The following is a 20,171-nucleotide window of genomic DNA, read 5'->3' as shown; positions in this document are numbered from 1 at the left end:
AGATTTACAAATTCGACCCTAGAGTCATTCTGAAAAAGAATTAAATTCTTGACAGATTCTCCAATCCAGGAGTTGTACTCTTTCCTTTCAATCATCTTTTTCAAGACAAGTTCTTGAACAGAATCGCATCCTTTAAAGTCTTCTTTCATCTCAAGATTCACCACTTCTTGAGGTCTTGAGGAGTTCTCCATCCCCCCCCCCCTTTTTTTTAATTAGGGAAGTGTTGATGGTGGTTTTTAGTATATAGGGCGAAAACTGTAAAAGTCTATCTACCTGACCCGACATCAGATGTAGTAGACATTGATATGTCTATATTCCCTAGGGAATTTGGAGAATATATCAAAATCTGATGAGTGCCTATGTCTCTCTTCATATTATATTGAAACTCAAGCTCCTAGATGAATTGTTCACTAGTATAGAACCTAATGAGTATATAAGCTCCTAGCTGCATTACTCACTAATGCTGGAGCCTGCCGAGTATTTTTCCTATGCTATGTTCCCTAGTTGAACCCTTAATATTGATATGGCATGAAAATTTATGTTCACTCGCAGCAGAGTAGCAAGAATTTCCCGAAAATATCAAGGTTAAGGTCCTTGCATAAAAGTACTCAATCGGAAAGCATACTGCTCTCTGGCAATAAACTTAAAGAACTTTGTGTCAGCACATGGAATTCAATCAATTTTGTGATAATTCACAAGATTCAGATATTACCCTGACTAATTTGCAAAAATTAGGGTTTTGCGCCCTGACGCAGTATATTAGACCCCGTCGGTCGAAATTAAGCTTAGACGAACTAGGCAATTAATTCGCCATGGATTAGTAGGTGCAAAATCCTACCCAAAATCAGAAAACAAGGAATAAAAGGAGCCGCGGAATAGGAGAAGCAACAAAGGGAGGTGTGGCCATGCCATAGGCCAGCCGGCGCCACTTGCAAGTGGTCACACCCCATGTTGCCCGACCGGCCCCTGTTTCCTGTCGACCAATCAGGTCGCTTTAAATCCACCACACGCACACCAGAAGTGTGGTCACACCCATGCTTGGCCGGCCCCTCTTTTTAATCGACCAATCAGGTCGCTCTAAACCTGCCACGGTATCAAAAGAGGCAAAGTTGCGCCAGATGGTCACAATGCCAAATTGGCTTTCCAAAGTCGCGCCAATACGCTAATTGGCATGCCGAACATGCCAAACGGCCATTCCTCTCCGGCATGCTAGTGACATGCCGAACATGCCATGTCGAGCCAATACGCTAATTGGCATGCCAAACGTGCCACTTTGCCACAGAAGCATCCCGAACGTGGCAACGTTCCATAAATAGCGCACCAACGTGCTAACCCACTTCTTGTTCGTGGCCAAATGCCATAAAATATTCCAATTAGGGCATTCTAAACACAGCTATGCCTTAGTGGCATTAGTCGAAACCCTAATTTCCAGTCGTGGCCCAATTACGCTACTTTGGCCCTACAGCATGCCACGAGCCATGTGGGACCCGCCAAACCCTAAAAACGTCCATTCTATAATCACCTGTGGCCATCCTTGCTCCTGTAGTTATTCACATATTATGGCCTGCCATAATTCCTTTAATGTGGCCATGGCACCGATTGCATAAAGCGCCACCGTGTCGCGGCCATGCCACACGCGCTAATTAGGGTTTCGATATGCCAAACCCTAATTTAGCTAAAATTTCCACGCCAACTAAGTCAAGTAAATCTCCTAAGGCCTTAAGTTTTTTATAGCAACATGGCCAATGTTGCCAGATCCATATTTGGGTCTAACACCAATATGCCAAAAAATAGCTGCCATGGCTACGCCAGGCGCCACTATGCTATTGGCATGCCACTATACGCCGCTACACCATTGACATGTGCCAATGACGCCACTGTGCTACCATCAGGCGCCAACAGAATGTATCCATAATCAATGGCCACCATTTCTCATGAGTTACGATCTCAGCCGTCCAAATTCGCCACAGAATTGATAGGCTTGTGGCAAGTTTTGGGCGACCAACTAAGACAAGCCAAATAACATCACGTGCTATTCTCTTGCGGCAAGTCTCCTGACTTTTACTTTCCACACATAGCAACCTGCTACATGTTTTCCATAAAAACACTCGAGACATCAAACATGTCACAAACTGGGGGATGCTCATCAGGGTATTGGTCTGGCGGTTTACCGCGTGCGGCGTGCAGCACGCCGATTATAAGAAAGTGTCAGAAAGCAGGGCAGTTAGTGGCGGCAAGAAGTAGTGGGTGTAAAATAACCAGTTTCTTCCATAGTGGGAATGTGGTTTCTGACAGTTACACATAACCCCACTTCTCCATCACTCAATCACTCCTACTTTCTGCGAGATCAGGGTGCGTTCATTATGACTTGTATAAATAGGTTTTACCTATTTTCGACCAGACGACAAGTTTTGGTGAGAACAACAACACAATATCCAGATTGAGTCTAGTTGATTCTCTTGAAAGTATATTGGAGTTTGTCCATATATATTTTTAATCGAAATATTGGGTGAGGTTGGTGTACCCCCGATTTTTCAAGATCAACTAAGGGAATCAAGTGCGTAGTATCCTGCTGGGATCAGAGATGTAAGGAGCGCAACTGTACCTTGAATCAGTGTGAGATTGATTAGGGTTCAACTAAAGCCAGTCCGAAGTTCATTGGTAGTAGGCTAGTGTCTGTAGCGGCTTAATACAGTGTGGTGTTCAATCTGGACTAGGTCCCGGGTTTTTCTACATTTGCGTTTTCCTCGTTAACAAAATTCCGGTGTCTGTGTTATTTCTTTTCCGCATTATATTTTGTTATATAATTGAAATATCACATGTTGTGCATTAAGATCAATCAATTATAATATCCAACCTTTGGTTGTTGATTTACATTTATTGACACTTGAACATTGGTCTTTGGTACCGTTCAAGTTAACTCCTCTTATATTCAATCGGGCTCGCAGATTTCTATTTGCTGATTGCGGATTGAATTAAGAGTTAGAGATATTAAACTCTTTGATATACTTTTATCTAGATTGAGTCTGACTGTCTAGTTGATTCTCTAGAAAGTGTATTGGAGTAAGTCCTCTCAGATTGCCAAACAAATTGTTGGGTGTGGTTGTTAGACCCCCGCTTTTTCAGTTGGTATCAGAGCAGGAAAACACGCTAAAGACCTTATAAGTCTGTGTTTGTAGCGATCTGGGGATGGACAGAAGTGCTATCTCTATAAACGTACCACCAGTCTTCGATGACTCTAATTACTTATGGTGGAAAATTGCTATGCCTGCCTTTCTTCAAGCGCGTTATTTTCAATCATGGGTTTATGTTGTTAATGGCTATGATGCTCCCGTTGTTGCAGTTGGAGATGTGAACGTTTCTAAGGATATTGGTGCGTATGACGCTGCTGAGATACTTGTTGCAAAGCAAAACTTCGACAGTTTGAATGCCATCATACATGTCATTACCCCATATCTTCAGCACCATGTGACTACGTGCACTCGGTCAAAAGATGCTTGGTATATCTTAGAAACCGTATTTGAAGGTAATACCAGTGAGAAGGAAGCTAGGCTTCAAAACCTTAATTCCGATTGGGAAAACCTTCATATGGCAGATGAAGATTCATTTGATTAGTTTAATCACAAGGTGTCTGAAATTGTTAATGCATCTTTTGCATTGGGTAACTGTATTCCTGAAAAGGACATTGTGTTGAAAATTCTCAGATCGCTGCCATCTAGATACGATTCTAAGAAGCATGCCATCGTTGAGGTAAATAACCTTGATGCTCTTTCCAGAAATACTCTGGTCGGGAAGCTGATGAGATATGTCAACAAACTTCAACGAGGAGCAAATCGACTAGCAAATAAGCTTAAACTCGCTCAAAAAACTGTCGAGGTATGTAAGATTTTGCCTTCTCCGAAGAAGTTAGTTCCCAAAGATACGATAAGACCATTAGAAAAGAAAGTATGGTCTAAACGTTTTGATAGACAGGGTTCTATGAATTCCTTTCAAAAGGAACATGGTGTACAGATTGTTGTTCACCGCAGCACAACTTGATTGTGTTGTTTAGTGTATCTTGTCTCATGCACCTGATCAAAAGAGACAAGGTTGTGCACATCTTAGGCTTGAGGAAAAGCTTGTTTTATTCTTTTCTTAGTTTTTGCAAAATTGGAAATCCATGTCAATCAATAAAGGGGGTTATTCTCGACAATTCTATTATTTTAAAGGTTGTGGATTTTTCGTGTACGAACCTGTTTAAAGGTTGCGTAACCCTACATTCCTTTTTCTTTCTATGGAACTCTTTTTATCTTAAGACTGCTTGTTGAGTTTAAATTGTGATTTCCTCTCACAAACCCATACTCTTATGGATACTCCAAGCATCATATCTTCTGATGGAAAAGATGTTAATATGATTGTTAAGCCATCAATCATGAAGGAAAAATAGAAATCTCTGTTGCCTCCAACCTTGAAAAGAAAAAGAAGGAATGTGAGTAAGCCAAGAGTTGTTCCTTCTAATTCTCAGAAGTTTTCTGGTGTTTTTGATGAGTTTAAGGATACAAGAAAGGAGATTCAACAAATAAAGGATATTGTTATGAGAACTCTTGAAATTCAGAAGGCCCTGGTTCGACATCATCAACCTAGAAGGTTTGCTGGAATTGACTCATATCTTCACGAACCATATGTTCCCATGGTTGTTGACAACAAGGAGTTCGGGGACGATAAAAAATTCTTTAGAGGTCTCAATGTCTAGGAAACTTATTATGAGAATTTTTATTCTTGTTTTTGTTTAAAAGGATTACTAGGGTTTGGAATAGCCATTATTGTGATTACACATAGCTAGTTCCAAATGTTTTTTCATCTTCAATGTTTTTAGATTTATTTATTTAAATTCTAAGTTATTTGGAAGATGATGTTTGCAATTTTAATCTTTATGGTTTTATATATTGCAAATTGTTATGGGATATGTTGTTTACGTCCGTGAACCTTGACTGTCCCATACTTTATCAAAAAGTTATCTCTATTATATGTCGGTATGAAAGTATTGATAAAAGATAGAATGAACTTTTGACAAACAAAATTTATGCCTTTTATGTCATTATGCAAATATTGATGGAAGAAAGGATGAACTTTTGTTTACAAGAATTGTCTATTTTATGTCATTGTGCAATTGGTGATGCAAAATAGAGTGCTTTCTTGTTTATTCCGCAGTATTGATCTTCCCGGATCTACATCTTTGTGTTTTTACTGTGTTGCTCCGTAAGTTCTCTTATGTCGAGCATGTGCAATTGAGTTTATCATCTTGTGTGGTCCTTCTTTTATTGTAAAAGCAAGGTCTCCTTTGTTTTTCTTTCGGGAATGACATTTTATGGCGGAAAGTTCGTTTATGAACTTGTGCTTAATCGCCATATCTTTGTGGGGAGTGCGGCTGTAGAATTTGATAGGGGTTATCTTGTATCTTTATAAACTCCTTGATGAATGCATTTAGCTTCGGCTTTATGATTGCATCTAAATTTGCTGGTATGTTTGTTCTCTTTTGGTCATGAAGAATCTCTATGGAAATTTCATGAGGATCCCACTAGTTTTCGTACCTTTGCCAATTTTATTGACAAAAAGGGGGAGAATTAATGTGTAGTTTCATACTAAAAATACATATGGTTTACGGATCATTATGTAAGGGGGAGTAGTTTTCATATTGAGATGATATATTGATTAAGGGGGAGTAATACATATCACCGTAGTATTATTGTCAAAGTTGTGATGCAATTGAACTTTGATGTTGTGTAATAATACTATGACATTGTATAACAATGATCAAGAGCATTTGTTTTCTCATTGTTATCGCTACGGATCCTCAACAACGATGATACTAAACTTACAACCTTTGGAATCATTGGAGTACTTAGAACTGACGAAGATTTCGAGTAATGTTGAAGATTCCAAGGAGATCTAGCATTTGGATGAGAAGCTACAAAGTTTTTATTTATTTTGTAATCCATATGTATTGATAGTTTTGTCACTAAAATTGACAAAAGGGAAGATTGTTAGAGCATTGCTCGGTCGAACTCGCATGCGTTGCTATCTCAAGCATGTTTGTCAATGTTAGTGATCAAAACTATGAGTCTTTATTTGTAGCCTATTTAGATGTCTCAGAACTAGGACATAGATTGTGTGGTTGAGCTTTAGACTTCACGGCGTTCATCTCTTGAAGACGAATAACTACTAAGGGGATCTTGTGGAACTTCATCGACAAAAGGTATGTGGAGACTGAAACTTATCTATCACTTGGAAAGTCTATTTCTACTCTATCTCCTATATTGAGACATAAGTCGTGTTACGATATAGTTTTCTATTATAAACATTTGAGATTTTGAGATAAGTTTATCTCACTTATATATTTCTCGAAATATGTGTTGGCAAGCTTTCGCTTCGGCCGAATTCGTCTTACATTCGTGAAGAAAGTCCGAATAAGATCATATGAAAATTTTCGAGTCACATCTTGCATGGTTTGTGTGATACAATCATTTGGTGTTGTCTTGGAATGTTTCATTATGATAATTTTAATAACTTGAAAATCGCTTTGATGAAAAATAGTTTGTGAAAAACAACTATATAACGTCCTCTAAGAAAGTTTCAATGATTGATATAAAAAGTTTAGAATCATGTAACCATGTTTGGATATAAGCATAGTGTGTTAATCACATTAGTGTACAAGTCCAAAACCGGGAACCTGAAGTATGCGTACCCGTACGCGTACTGGTGGTTACTGATGTCTGGGCAAGTATGCGTACTCATACGCATACCGGCGGAAAGTTCACGTCCATGAAAATCTGCTGGAGTTTGGAATGTGTTGAAGTATGCGCACCAATACGCGTACTGGCGTAACCAAACTCAAGTCTGGCTACTCAAGTATGCGTATCCGTTTGCGTACTTGAGTGGGTTACTTTCTAAAATCGATTGTGCACATGAACTTAAATTTTTATATAATAAGGGATGCAATCTTTGCAAACCGTGGCTATAATGTTCATGAATTGATTCGATTGAATCAAACCGATTTAGTTTCGATTGTGTTCTTGTATACTTCTATGAGAATATAGCTATTGAACGACTCTTTACTAGTTTCATTTGAGTCATTTGAACTAGTTATGAATAAGATGAATATGGTTGATATGAGAGTTATCATATGGCTAACCTCGGTTGACCATTGTTGAGCCAACATGGGTGTACACATTTGGGTACGGTTCATAAACCTAAATGAGGGTACATTTCATTTGTGTGTAACAAGCTAAGTTCGATCTAACGGTTGAAAGATATTAACTTGGTTGAACCAAGTTTTTCATCTAATGGTGAATATTGAATGCTCTGTTACCAAGGTAACTTAGATTGCAAATCCTGATTTGAACACTATATAAAGGAGAACTCTAGCAACTGGGAAACCTAATCCCCACACCTCCTGTGTGTTACTAGTTGCATAAGCTAGAGTCGGTTCTCCTTTAACCTTAGGTTTTCCTAAACCTTGTAGGTTAACGACTTGAAATACTTCATTGGGATTGTGAAGCCAGACCCAACTATTTCTCTTGTAGTTGCGTGTTCTGATCTTGCCCGATTCTATTGTTTGAGTACTATCTTCTCTAAGATTTTCTCGAGATTAATTTCTCCGATAAGCAAGATAAAACGTGTTCACAAACATCTTCGTCTCATCGTTTGTGATTCCACAATATCTAGTTTCGTCATCATACGATTTAGATTATTTTGAGGTGATTAATTATACTTAGCTGTTCTTCGGTAATATAAGTCCGGTTTATCAATTAGTTCCTGTTCACCTTGATTTATCAAAAGACGGGACAAAAACTCTTGGGTATTTCTGTGGGAGACAGATTTATTCAATCTTATAGACTTTTCTGTGTGAGACAGATTTGTTTATCAAGTCTTATACTTTGGGTCGTAGCAACTCTTGGTTGTGGGTGAGATTAACTAAGGGAATCAAGTGCGTAGTATCCTGCTGGGATCAGAGACGTAAGGAGCGCAACTGTACCTTGAATCAGTGTGAGATTGATTGGGGTTTAACTACAGTCCAGTCTGAAATTCATTGGTAGTAGGCTAGTGTCTGTAGCGGATTAATACAGCGTGGTGTTCAATCTAGACTAGGTCCCGAGGTTTATCTGCATTTGCGGTTTCCTCGTTAATAAAATTCTGGTGTCTGTGTTATTTCTTTTCCGCATTATATTTTGTTATATAATTGAAATATCACAGGTTGCGCGTTAAGATCAATCAATTAGAATATCCAACCTTTGGTTGTTGATTACATTGATTGGCACTAGAACATTGGTCTTTGGTACCGTTCAAGTTAACTCCTCTTATATTCAATCGGGCTCGCAGATTTCTATTTGCTGATTGCGGATTGAATTAAGAGTTAGAGATATTAAACTCTTTGATATACTTTTTCTAGGTTGAGTCTGACTGTCTAGTCGATTCTCTAGAAAGTGTATTGGAGTAAGTCCTCTCAGATTTCCAAACGAATTGTTGGGTGTGGTTGTTAGACCCCCGCTTTTTCAATTATGTGTATGGGTATGGGTGAAGATTTCGTCCTAGGAAACAATGTTTTACATTCGTTTAAAGGAAGTACAATTCTTAAACTTATTTTATCAATCGAAAGGGAAATCACTAGGCTTATTGGTATTGTTATTCATTGCAAATCATTGGATTACCAATATGTGTGTTTAGTATAACCGCTCATTACTTGTTTATGTATCTTGGTAAAACTATTCACAATGCCTGACTTTTGTATTGGTATGACTTTTATTAGTGAAACTGATCTTAAGTAATCACCTGAGATGGTATGATCGATATTTGTAATTGGTATGACCATTCCTAGTCATTGGGTGACAGATACTAGAACTTGGTTGGGACTAATCACAAGATGTGTAATCGATTCTTGTAGTAGGTTAACAAGTTTTAGTAATTGGTGTGACCGATCCTATAACTTGTGCAACCGAATACAAGTTTATACCATATATATGTGGTAACCGATCCTAGTACCTAGTCAACCAACTTTTGGTAACTAATGTGACCGATACTAGCACCCACATGGAGGTAGAACCGAAACTTGTTTTGGTAGAACCGTTAAACCCATGAATGGTGATTGAATGTTTTTGATCAATCACATAGTCCTTGGAAATCAGATGAACCAATTCTAAACTCGTTTGGAAGTGTGAAAAATCGGTTCCAAGATTGTAAATATGAAAAAGGATTTACAAAGTAAAGATGTCGACATACTTTGAACATGTGCAGTAACTCTTATCTTTTATTGTTCAAAGATATTCCTTAATAGCTAAAGGGAAGAATCCCAGATCGAAATAAATTGAGAATCTTTTAATTAAGGTTTTTAGTTTTATATGCTTTTAATTTCCATCAATTAAAATGCATATCTTTAGAAAATAAAAATTGATAATGTGCATTTACTAATTGGAGTTTTTCTACTGAGATTTCTGTCAATATTTGGACAGAGCATTTCCAGGAATTATGAAAACCGAATTTGGAAATATATTGCATATCTTGAGAATATTTTCGGTTTTGGAAATTCCTTTATGTCCAAACTTCATTGGTCTATAAATATTGAAGTTTGCATTTCAAGCAAACTAATCCTCAGAGCCAGCAAAACTACCTAGTTGTGTTGTTACTGGTGGAGCTGTCTATTAGGAGAGGAAAGTACCCTAATTAGGCGAAATCTCTTACGACCGCTCGTTTTAAAGACCTCTTTGGGATTGGAAAGCTCTACGAGTACCGTTGGTGGGAAACTAGATAATTGCAGTTTATTATTAGTTTTTTATTGATTTGATTGACTAACGGTTGTTGAACTTTGATTGCACCTAGTTTGTTTATGCTTGAGAATCTTCTCTTCTGATATAAGATTCACTCAAACTAGATCGAAGTTTCTACGGGGATCTTTAGAATGTTTGTATATATAAAGACGTCTTGTGATAATCCACTGTTAACAGACTCCTTTATGTGTGTGATTGATCACAAGAGATTCAAGTTGATTGTGTGTAGGTGTTTATTGAAGATCTAAGAATATTTGAAGACAAGGAAGATTGCTTGTTTGAGTTCATAATCTTTGGTGTGCATAAAACTTGATCGGCTGGGGATCCAACTATAATCGGTTTATCTTTGTGATAACCTTGATTGATTAGTTGAGTAGATCAGCATCAATATATTGTCTTTGTCAGTAAGAAGTATTGATTGCAAAATCTACACAATTACTTTGGTAGTTGTTTAATAGATAGATCTAAAAACCTGACAAAGGAGTTTACTGGGATAAACGGAAGATCCTTTTGTCAGACTCATATCACTTGTTTGCAAAGAGTTGTTACCGAACAAATTTGTTGTTCCTTTACTGTTTGGAATACGAACCAAAGGAATTGTTCCAAGTGCGTGACTTATTACAAGTTGGAGGCACATGGATACAGACGGAACTAGGTGAACTATAAGTTTAGTTGCTTTGTCTCAACTATACGAAGTTGGTTTAGATTTTGTATAGCGGCTTAATCCTGAGAGTATTCAATTCTGGACAAGGTCCCGGGGTTTTTCTGCATTTGCAGTTTCCTCGTTAACAAAATCTTGATGTGCCATTTACTTTTAATTTCCGCATTATAATTGTTTTATTATAATTAAAGTAAATTGCAGTTTGTACGTTAACAGGGCACTTGATATTGATCCCATTGGTTTCGGTTATTTCCGTACCTTTTATCAAGTGATCACTTTGTTGTTATATTGTCTCGATTTCATGTCCATAGACTATCACACAAAGTGTATTGGATTTCTCCACTTGACTTTGATATTTATTCACGACTTAGGCCAGTCCGGACTAACCCTATTTCAAGTGGACACTGTGTTGAAATATTCCCTGAGTGATTGTATCTCAAAGAGGTTTATACATAGTGGTTCTTGTATAGGTTGTAATAAAAAATAAAAGATTGTGGTATATTTCGGTACCCTCATCTTTTCACATTATACATACGCTTTATTCCAAGTTTCAACATCACAATAACCTGTATACATTCAATCCATAAATACCGTTGTTGACATTATAATGACAAAAATAATACTCCCCCTAAAGGTAAGATAGGTAGATTTTCAATCCGCACGTCTTTCTTGTTCCCTTTGAGTTAAGATAACCACAAGTATCAATATGATATGTTCTTATTCTCTTTCGTTAGATATAACGTTTAAGCACATTGTCCTTTCCTTTGTGATACCAAATCAATTGTTTACTCCATATATTTCTCCCCCTTTTTTTCACAAAATGAAAAAGGTACGAGCAAATAAAAGACAAACCGAAAGGATCTTACAAATCTTAAAAGACTTGCAACCTATAAGAGTTAAGCACGAGGGTTCTGCACACCATTTTAGATAACCAATATCAAAATTGAAACTACAAAGTAATTTTATTTCGATATGTTACCAAGGAAATAATTGCCCGAAGCAATTTTCCCTAATAGTTTAGCAAATCAAAAATTGACTAAGCACCTTAATTCTTTTGCTAAACAGATTGTACAAATACAATCGCTTGTTCGGTAAGACCAAAATAAAGATCAGAATTAACTCTATTTTTCTCATCAGGTTCTAATTATTCAAATAATAACTTAGACCTTTCACTTTTAAACAATACAAGTACTAGGTTAGTTAACTAGCATTTCTTGTTAAGGCATTCGATTAGACTTGAATAACCGAAACCTCCACTTTGATAAGTCTAACTAAGATCAGAATTAACTTAGTTTCTCTTATCCGGAACCGAATTGGACTAAACAATTGACCCCGAAAACCTTTTTGTTAAGACATAAACAATTCATACAAACCAAATAAATCAACTTGCATAATTATTTACCTCAACCGGAAGAAATTGAAACAAACATAGATATTAAAGTACCGCAATTGCACAGTAATTTTGTAAGCCTAAACAATTGATACCAAACAATAAAGCAAGATAACAATAGTTTTTCTTAACCTGAAACAGTTGAATCACACACATACATCCATACACAAATAGTGGAATAAACATTAATTGTACCGAAAGTTTGTTAAGAAAAAGCAATAAGTATATGCAATAAAATCATGCTTTTCTTAAACAGGAAAACGATTAACTAAAAAATTCGTTACCTCAAGTCCGCATCCTCGTCACCCCCAAAAGATATGTCATTAAGCGCAAGTCCACAAAGAACTCTCCCCCGTTGTGTTGTCATCCTCTCGCAAGACAAAAGAACAACAACAAGGACCAACCTTTACCAGAGAAAGGTTGAAAATCGGTTGTAACTAATGCAATGCAAAAGTTGAAATCCCGTAACACATATGCTTTTATGCTAAACCAAAAACGATTCAATATATTGTGACTTTTTTACATATTAGTTTCAATCAGAAACCCTTATGATCCTTTGATAAAGCCTACCAACATGGGCAAGAACTTAATCCTGCTAAACCAAAAAGTCACCCAAACCATAAGGTTTCACACCATATGAGATCGAATATTAAGGTTATGAAAACCAAAATCAAACATCCCATAACACATAACAATAAAATAAAGCATTCAAGCACATGCTATGTAATCGAAAAACTATCACAAGAAAAATTATAAAATAATAATTTTATTCATTAATAATAGATATTTTTATTCAAAATAGACCTTATACAATCATTGAAAGAAATCAAAAACTGATGTTTATTTTCCTGGATTCAGATCCCTTCATGATCTTGGGATCTCTTCCGCTTGATAGGAATGATTCTCTGAATTCCTTGAAGCGATCCCTGATTGAAGAATAATTCATCAAACTTGTGGAAGTTAGGTTCCTCTTCGTTTACTCTTTTGGAGAGTAGATCTAGTTGTTTGAGAATCTGAGCTTGAATTAGTAATGAATTTTCAAGACTTCGTTTTAGCATTAATACTTTCAACTTAGTTTCAGCACAAGTTCGAGCCATCGTGTGAAACTTTCATAATCGATCATAAAAGACGTATGATTCATATTCATATAGGAAGCGGTTCTGTTTCCATTGAAATTAAGAAGTCCGAAAGAGTCACAAGCCATCTTTTCAGCACACCTTTCTGAAAGCTTTGCATAATAATCTGTATTGTCCATGATTTCTGGTTCCAGACTAACGATAGAAAAACTCAAACATCACCGAAACTTTATACATCAATAGTTTCTAAAAAACTTGTTCATCGATTATGGAAAACAAATATTCTTCCTTAATATGGAATAACCGAAATTCTTTAATATTAAGGATTTTAGGAAAGTGCGTTCATGTGAATATATTCATAATTCTTGCAAGTTTTGAACTATTGCACAATATACACTAAACTCATCAAACGAACGTTTGAGCACTTCATGAGTCAGTGTATTTTTCTCAGATACTAGATATCTGAATGAGACAGATTAAATTTTCTAGGTTTAACACAAAATTTCTTCTTATCTGTTTTGTTAAGAACCTTACTCTTTTTGGAAGACAAATCAAATTTATCATAGAAATGACTATCATCAAGATATTTAGGAATTACCTTTAGTGCTGATGAACTGGAGACGTTCCCAACTTCTTTTCTCTTTAGTTCCATGATCTTCTTTGGTATCCACTTCCAAGAGTTCGTATCCTTCTGATTCTTCTTACTTTTGTGATGAACTGCTGAAGAATTCTTCTGAGAATCCTTTGGTCTGAGAAGATCGTGTTTATGTATGATTTCGTTAGAGGAAGATTTCATGTTACACCTTGGGCTGGAGGTGAATTTTTTAGAGTTTGAATAAGATAAACGTTGACAGTCCTTAACAACATGACCTCTAAATCCATAATGAAAACATCGTCTATAATGATGCTTATGATGATGTGAAACTCTCTGATGTGAGAAGTTCATCTTGTTATCCCCTGCGAATACAGAACCCTCTTTATAAGATGAAACCATGTTTTGAACGCTCTTAAGGTCGACATTCTTCGTTCCTCTTGAAGGACAGATCAATCCAGATTTCTTGGATTTATCCGGGAAGGATGTAATCAGCTTATTTTCAGATATTAATGAACACATCTCATTCATCAGCCTTTTGACATGTTCGGAGACTGTCTTTATCATGGAGTCATATGAGATTTTCAAGGCATTATATTCATATGTTGTTGTTTTTCTTAAGAGCTCAGTTTTCTTTTCTTGATCAATACTTTTCCTTAGCTTTGTTTATAAGGAATTGATCTTCGAGGAAGAACTGAACTTGAGAGTTTCCAAGTCAGTTTTAAGGGATGAAAGATCAAGTTTGAGTTGATCATTTTCAGCTTTCATATGACATAAGTCTCCAAGAAGTTTTACTTCTCTCTTTAGTGCAAGTGTGAGTTCAGTAGCACATGAGAGAAACTCTTTACTCAGTTTATTTAGCTGAGAGGTTTTTATATTCACATAATCAATGTTTTCTTTATCATCATGAAGTGATTCAAAATCTGAATCTAAGTCATTGATTGTGAATACAGGGCTTAACTTAACTTATTCTTGAGAACATAGAGACACATTCTCAGACGAACAAGTAGAGCTTGTGGAAGACATCCCTTCTAAGCATTTTCAAAAGTTAAACTCGTAACGAGTTTTACTCAGATCTTGTGGTACGTTAACTGAATTATACATAAGATTCATTTTCTTATAGGTTGGATCGCACCAAACACAGATTGTTAGATCTTTTCGTGTTTGCCTGCTTTGATACCAATTGAAAAGACGAGGGTACCCAAATATACCTCAATCTAAAACTTTTCCACCTATAAGTCCTTTCTCCGAAAATGATTGTCTATGGACTGAGTTGAGACAATACAACTAACCGGTTCACACTTTGTGTGATCGCTATGGATACGAGATCGAGACAATACGACCACAACATAACTTGTGTGATTGACTATGGATACAAGATCGAGACAATACAACAACGAAGTATGATTACTTGATAATAGGTTCGGACTTAACCAAACACAATAGGATTGATATCAAGTAAATAGGAATTAACGTTTGTGTATTTTACTTCTAATTATAATAAGACAATTATAATTGTGGAAATAGAAAAGTAAAAGACACAACAAGATTTTGTTAACGAGGAAACCGCATATGCAGAAAAACCCCCGGACCTTGTCCAGAATTGAATACTCTCATTATTAAGCCGCTATACAAAATCTAAACCAACTTTGTATAGTTGAGACCAAGCAACTAAATATATAGTTCACCTAGTTCTCTCAGTATCCCTGCGCCTCCAACTTGTAATTAGTCATGCACTTTGAACAATTCCTTTGGTTCATATTCCAAACAGCAAATGAACAACAAATCTATTCGGTAACAACTCTTTTCAAACAAGTCATATGAGTTTGACAAAAGGCTCTTCCGTTTATCCCAATAAACTCCTTTGTCAGGTTCTTAGATCTATCTATTTAACAATTACTAAATTAATTGTTTAGACTATGCAATCAATACTCTTAATCACAAAGAATTGTATTTATGCTGATCTACTCAACTAATCAATCAAGGTTATCACAAAGATAAACCTATTATAGTTGGATCCCCAGCCGATCAAGTTTTGTGCACACCAAAGATAATGAACTCAAACAAGCAATCTTCCTTGTCTTCAAATCTTCTTAGATCTTCAATAAACACCTACACACAATCAACTTGAATCTCTTGTGATCAATCACACACAGAACGGAGTCTGTTAACAATGGATTATCACAAGACGTCTTTATATATACAAACAGTATAAAGATCCCTGTCGAAACTTCGATCTAGTTTGAGTGAATCTTATATCAGAAGAGAAGATTCTCAAGCATAAACAAACTAGGTGCAATAAAATTTCAACAACCGTTAGTCAATCAAATCAATCGAAAATTAATAATAAACTGCAATTATCTAGTTTCCCACCAACGGTACTCGTATAGCTTCCCAATCCCAAAGAAGTCTTTAGAACGAGCGGTCGTAAGAGATTTCGCATAATTAGGGTACTTTCCTCTCCGAATAGACGACTCCACCAGTAACAACATAACTAGGTAGTTTTGCTGGATCTGAGGATTAGTTTGATCGAAATGTAAACTTCAATATTTATACACCAAGGAATTTTGGACACCAAGGAATTTCCAAAACCGAATATTCTCAAAGATATGCAATAAAGGCAAATACGGTTTCATAATTCCTGGAGATGCTCTGTCCAAATATTGACCGAAATCTCAGTAGAAAATCTCCAATTAGTAAATGCACATTACCAAATTTTATTTTCTAAAGATATGCATTTAATTGCTGGAAATTAAATGCATATAAAAACTAAAAACCTTAATTAAAAGATTCTCAATTTATTTCGATCCGGGATTCTCCTTTAGTTATTAAGGAATATCTTTGAACAATAAAAGATAAGAGTTACTGCACATGTTCAAAGTATGTCGACATCTTTACTTTGTAAATGTTTTTCATATTTACAATCTTGGAACCAATTTTCCATACTTCCAAACGAGTTTAGAATTGGTTCATCTGACTTCCAAGAATTATGTGATTGATTATCCTATCAAATCACCATTAATGGGTTTCACGCTTCTACCAAAACACAAAGCTTCAGTTCTACCTCCATGTGGGTACTAGGATCGGTCATACTAGCTTTCCAAAAATTGGTTGACTAGGTATTAGGATCGGTTACCACATATTTATGGTATTTTACTTGTGATCGGTTGCACAAGTCATAAGATCGGTCACCAATTACTAAAACTTGTTGCACCTCTTACAAGGATCGATTCCACATACTTGTGATTGGTTGCACCTCTTACTAGGATCGGTTCCCCAATGTCTAGAGTTGGTCATACCAATTACAACATATCGATCATACCATCTCAAGTGATTACTTAAGATCGATTTCACTAATAAAAGTCATGTTAATACAAAAGTCGGGCATTGTGTATAGTTTTACCAAGATACATAAACAAGTTATGAGCGGTTATACTAAACACACATATTGGTAATCCAAAGATTTGCAATGAATAACAATACCAATAAGCCTAGCGATTTCCCTTTCGATTCAAAAAACAAGTTTATGAATTGTACTTCCTTTAAACAAATGTGAAACATTGTTTCCTAGGACGAAATATTCACTCATACCCATACATAATCACAATAGCATTCATACGATTATGTCGATGTCTTATATACGAAGTTCAAAAAATAGACATTATACTTCGTATTGTAATTTCTTAATACTATGTCTAACTAGAGTATAATCATTCACAGCTTCGCAGTTATGTTTTCAATATGCACGACTTGAAAGATACTTTGGGAATGAATCAATTCAAGTCAAATATTACTAACCTCAAGTGGAAGGATGACGTCGTCGTTGTAGATCTTTACTTCTTCACATTCTTCAAGTCTTCATGTAATACTTGTAAGTCTCATATCCTAGTAACTTTCTAGCTAACCAATACGAAGTTGACTCTAGTAAATAATCAAGCGACTCTTTAATTGGTTTTGATTCACTAAAATATGACAACCAAACTTGACATACCAACGCTTGGTGGGTTCAACCAAGCAATGCTCTAACATATTATAAAAAGAATCTGATTATGTTGAACAAATAATTGTAAATCTAGGTATTGATTTAGAAATCGGATTAGTAAATCAAAGGAAATCTCGGGTTTGAGTTTATGAAAACCCTAAATCCTTTTCTCAAACCCTATTTGTAAATGATAACAGGTGGGTTAAGTTCATTTTTACTGTCATTTGGTATTTAGGTCTTGAGATCCCAAGATGGTTTTTCAGAGTTTCAGACTCAAACTTGATCAATGAGCAATTGTGATCAAATTAAGAGGTTGAGCAGAGATGAACTTATCTTTTATAAAATCTCTGATGAAGTTTCTCGCCGTTAATCCCCAAGTTCTTTATTGACGGTGATTTCTCTATTAGAATGGTTCTCATATTTGATTCTCAGTTGGATCATGATTTTAATATAGTTGGGGATGAAGATAAAGCGTCGTTGGTGTCGTCGGAGAAGAGAGATGCGGAACCGCGGTAGCAGGGAGAGAAGTGAGGGAAGGCGCTGATGAGGTTAATGGCGCGGTTGGAAGAGACGTGGAAGGGTTGAGTTTGGGAGGCAAGACAAGACGTGGGGGAAGGCGTACACGAAAAGCATGAGCGCGTGAGTGGGGTGTACTGACTAGAGGGGAAAAGTGACGCGGGATGTTATGAGAATTGGATGGCTAGTCTAGGAACGAGCCTCCCACTGTGGTCGCCAAATGTTGAAGGGTGAAATTAATCTTGGTTCTACAAGTCCTAGACATAACACACCCAATTCCCAAGAGAGAGAAAAGAGACCCCTTTCTATTGTACTATATGCCTCCTTATGTATACTTTTCAAAAGCCCCTTCTTTTATGATATCATGCCACATGTCCTAAACCTCCTTAATTACTACTAATGCCATTCTTTTTTTAATACAACCTCCTTCTTTCCTATTAATTCCTCCCTTGTCCTTTCCATCTTATGGATACTTTCTTAGTGGACTTGGGCTTTAGTCCCCAAGTCTCCATGTTTCATGTTGGGTTTGCCTCCCCTTCGGGGGAACACTAGCCTGGCTAAGGGGTAATATTTTTCATGTATCAACACCGACAAGTCCAATTATGATCAGAATTAACTTAGTTACTTATCAAATGTTACCATAATTTTCTTTTGATTGAATGGTTACATGAAATTGCAGATGAAGAATTAAGGTTTGGTGCCGAGATTGATTTGGGTATTTGGGTTGGTGGGCGATTACAGATGGGTGTTTTGTTTTAAAAGGAGTTGTTGGTGATGTTGTGCTGCCATTGAAGATGCAGACGAGTGATCCGAGTCTCAGTTCGGAAGGAAGAAGACTGTAAATTGATTCAGATTGCGACTTTGATGTAATTTACCGAAACGAATGAGGGTATTTTGGAATTTTTTTTTGACACGTGTATATATTTACCACACGTATATCTTTGCTGACTCAGCTAACTAGAAGTTGGATGGAAAATATAACGACGGGAGGAAACACTAATTTCAATCTTTTTGGGGAGGAAACACTAATTAGCGATCTTGGGAGTGGAGGAAACACAAAATAGCCCATTATACTATATACCTCCTTATATAAACTTTTCAAAATCCCCTTCTTTTATGATATCATGCCACATGTCCTAAACCTCCTTAATTACTACTAATGTCGTTCTTTCTCTAATACAACCTCCTGCTTTCCTATTAATTCCTCCCTTGTCCTTTCCATCTTATGGATACTTTCTTAGTGGACTTGGGCTTTAGTCCCCAAGTCTCCATGTTTCATGTTGGTTTTGCCTCCCTTTAGGGGGCACACTAGCCCGACCAAGGGGTAATATTTTTCATGTATCAACAAGTTCCATTTCAGATTTAAACATGGAGTTAAATGTCTCATCAAAGGGAATGTTATTAGAATCTGAGAGCAAAACATTCCTACCTCGGGATTCGGAAGAATCAACAAAAGGAGTTATCCTTGGAGGTAAGCCCAAGACTTTTGGCATAATTAAAACTTTTAGAACTCATATTGATGCGTGCGATTTTGAGATACACAACCATCCACACAAACCAGATTGCCACAAACACAGACTCATAAGGTCTTAAACGTGTTTGCCGTCTCTGATACCAATTGAAAAGGCGAGGGTCTAACAACCACACCCAATGTTTCGCTTAGCAATCTGTATGGATTAACTCCAATATACTTTCAAGAGAATCAACTAGACAGTCAGACTCAACATTAAGAAAAGTATATCAAAGAGTTATATCTCAATTTCTCAATTCAATCTGCAATCAAACAAATAGGAATTTGCGAGCCCGATTGAATATAAGAAATAACTTGGGCGGTATCAAAAAACAATATCCAAGTGTCAATCAATTTAATCAACAACCAAAGGTTGAATTCACAATTGATTGAACTTTACGCACAACCTGTGATATTTCAATTATATAACAAAATATAATGCGAAAAAGAAATAACACAGACACCAGAAGTTTTGTTAACGAGGAAATCGCAAATGCAGAAAAACCCCGGGGCCTAGTTCAGATTTGAATACCGCACTCTATTAAGCCGCTAGAGACAATAGCCTACTCCAAGTTAACTTCAGATTGGAATGTAGTTGAGCCCTAACCAATCTCACACTGATCAAGGTACAATAGTTGATCTCA

Source organism: Papaver somniferum, chromosome 10 (genome assembly GCF_003573695.1).
Source record: "Papaver somniferum cultivar HN1 chromosome 10, ASM357369v1, whole genome shotgun sequence".
Lineage (NCBI taxonomy): Eukaryota > Viridiplantae > Streptophyta > Magnoliopsida > Ranunculales > Papaveraceae > Papaver > Papaver somniferum.
This window is presented reverse-complemented; position numbering follows the sequence as displayed.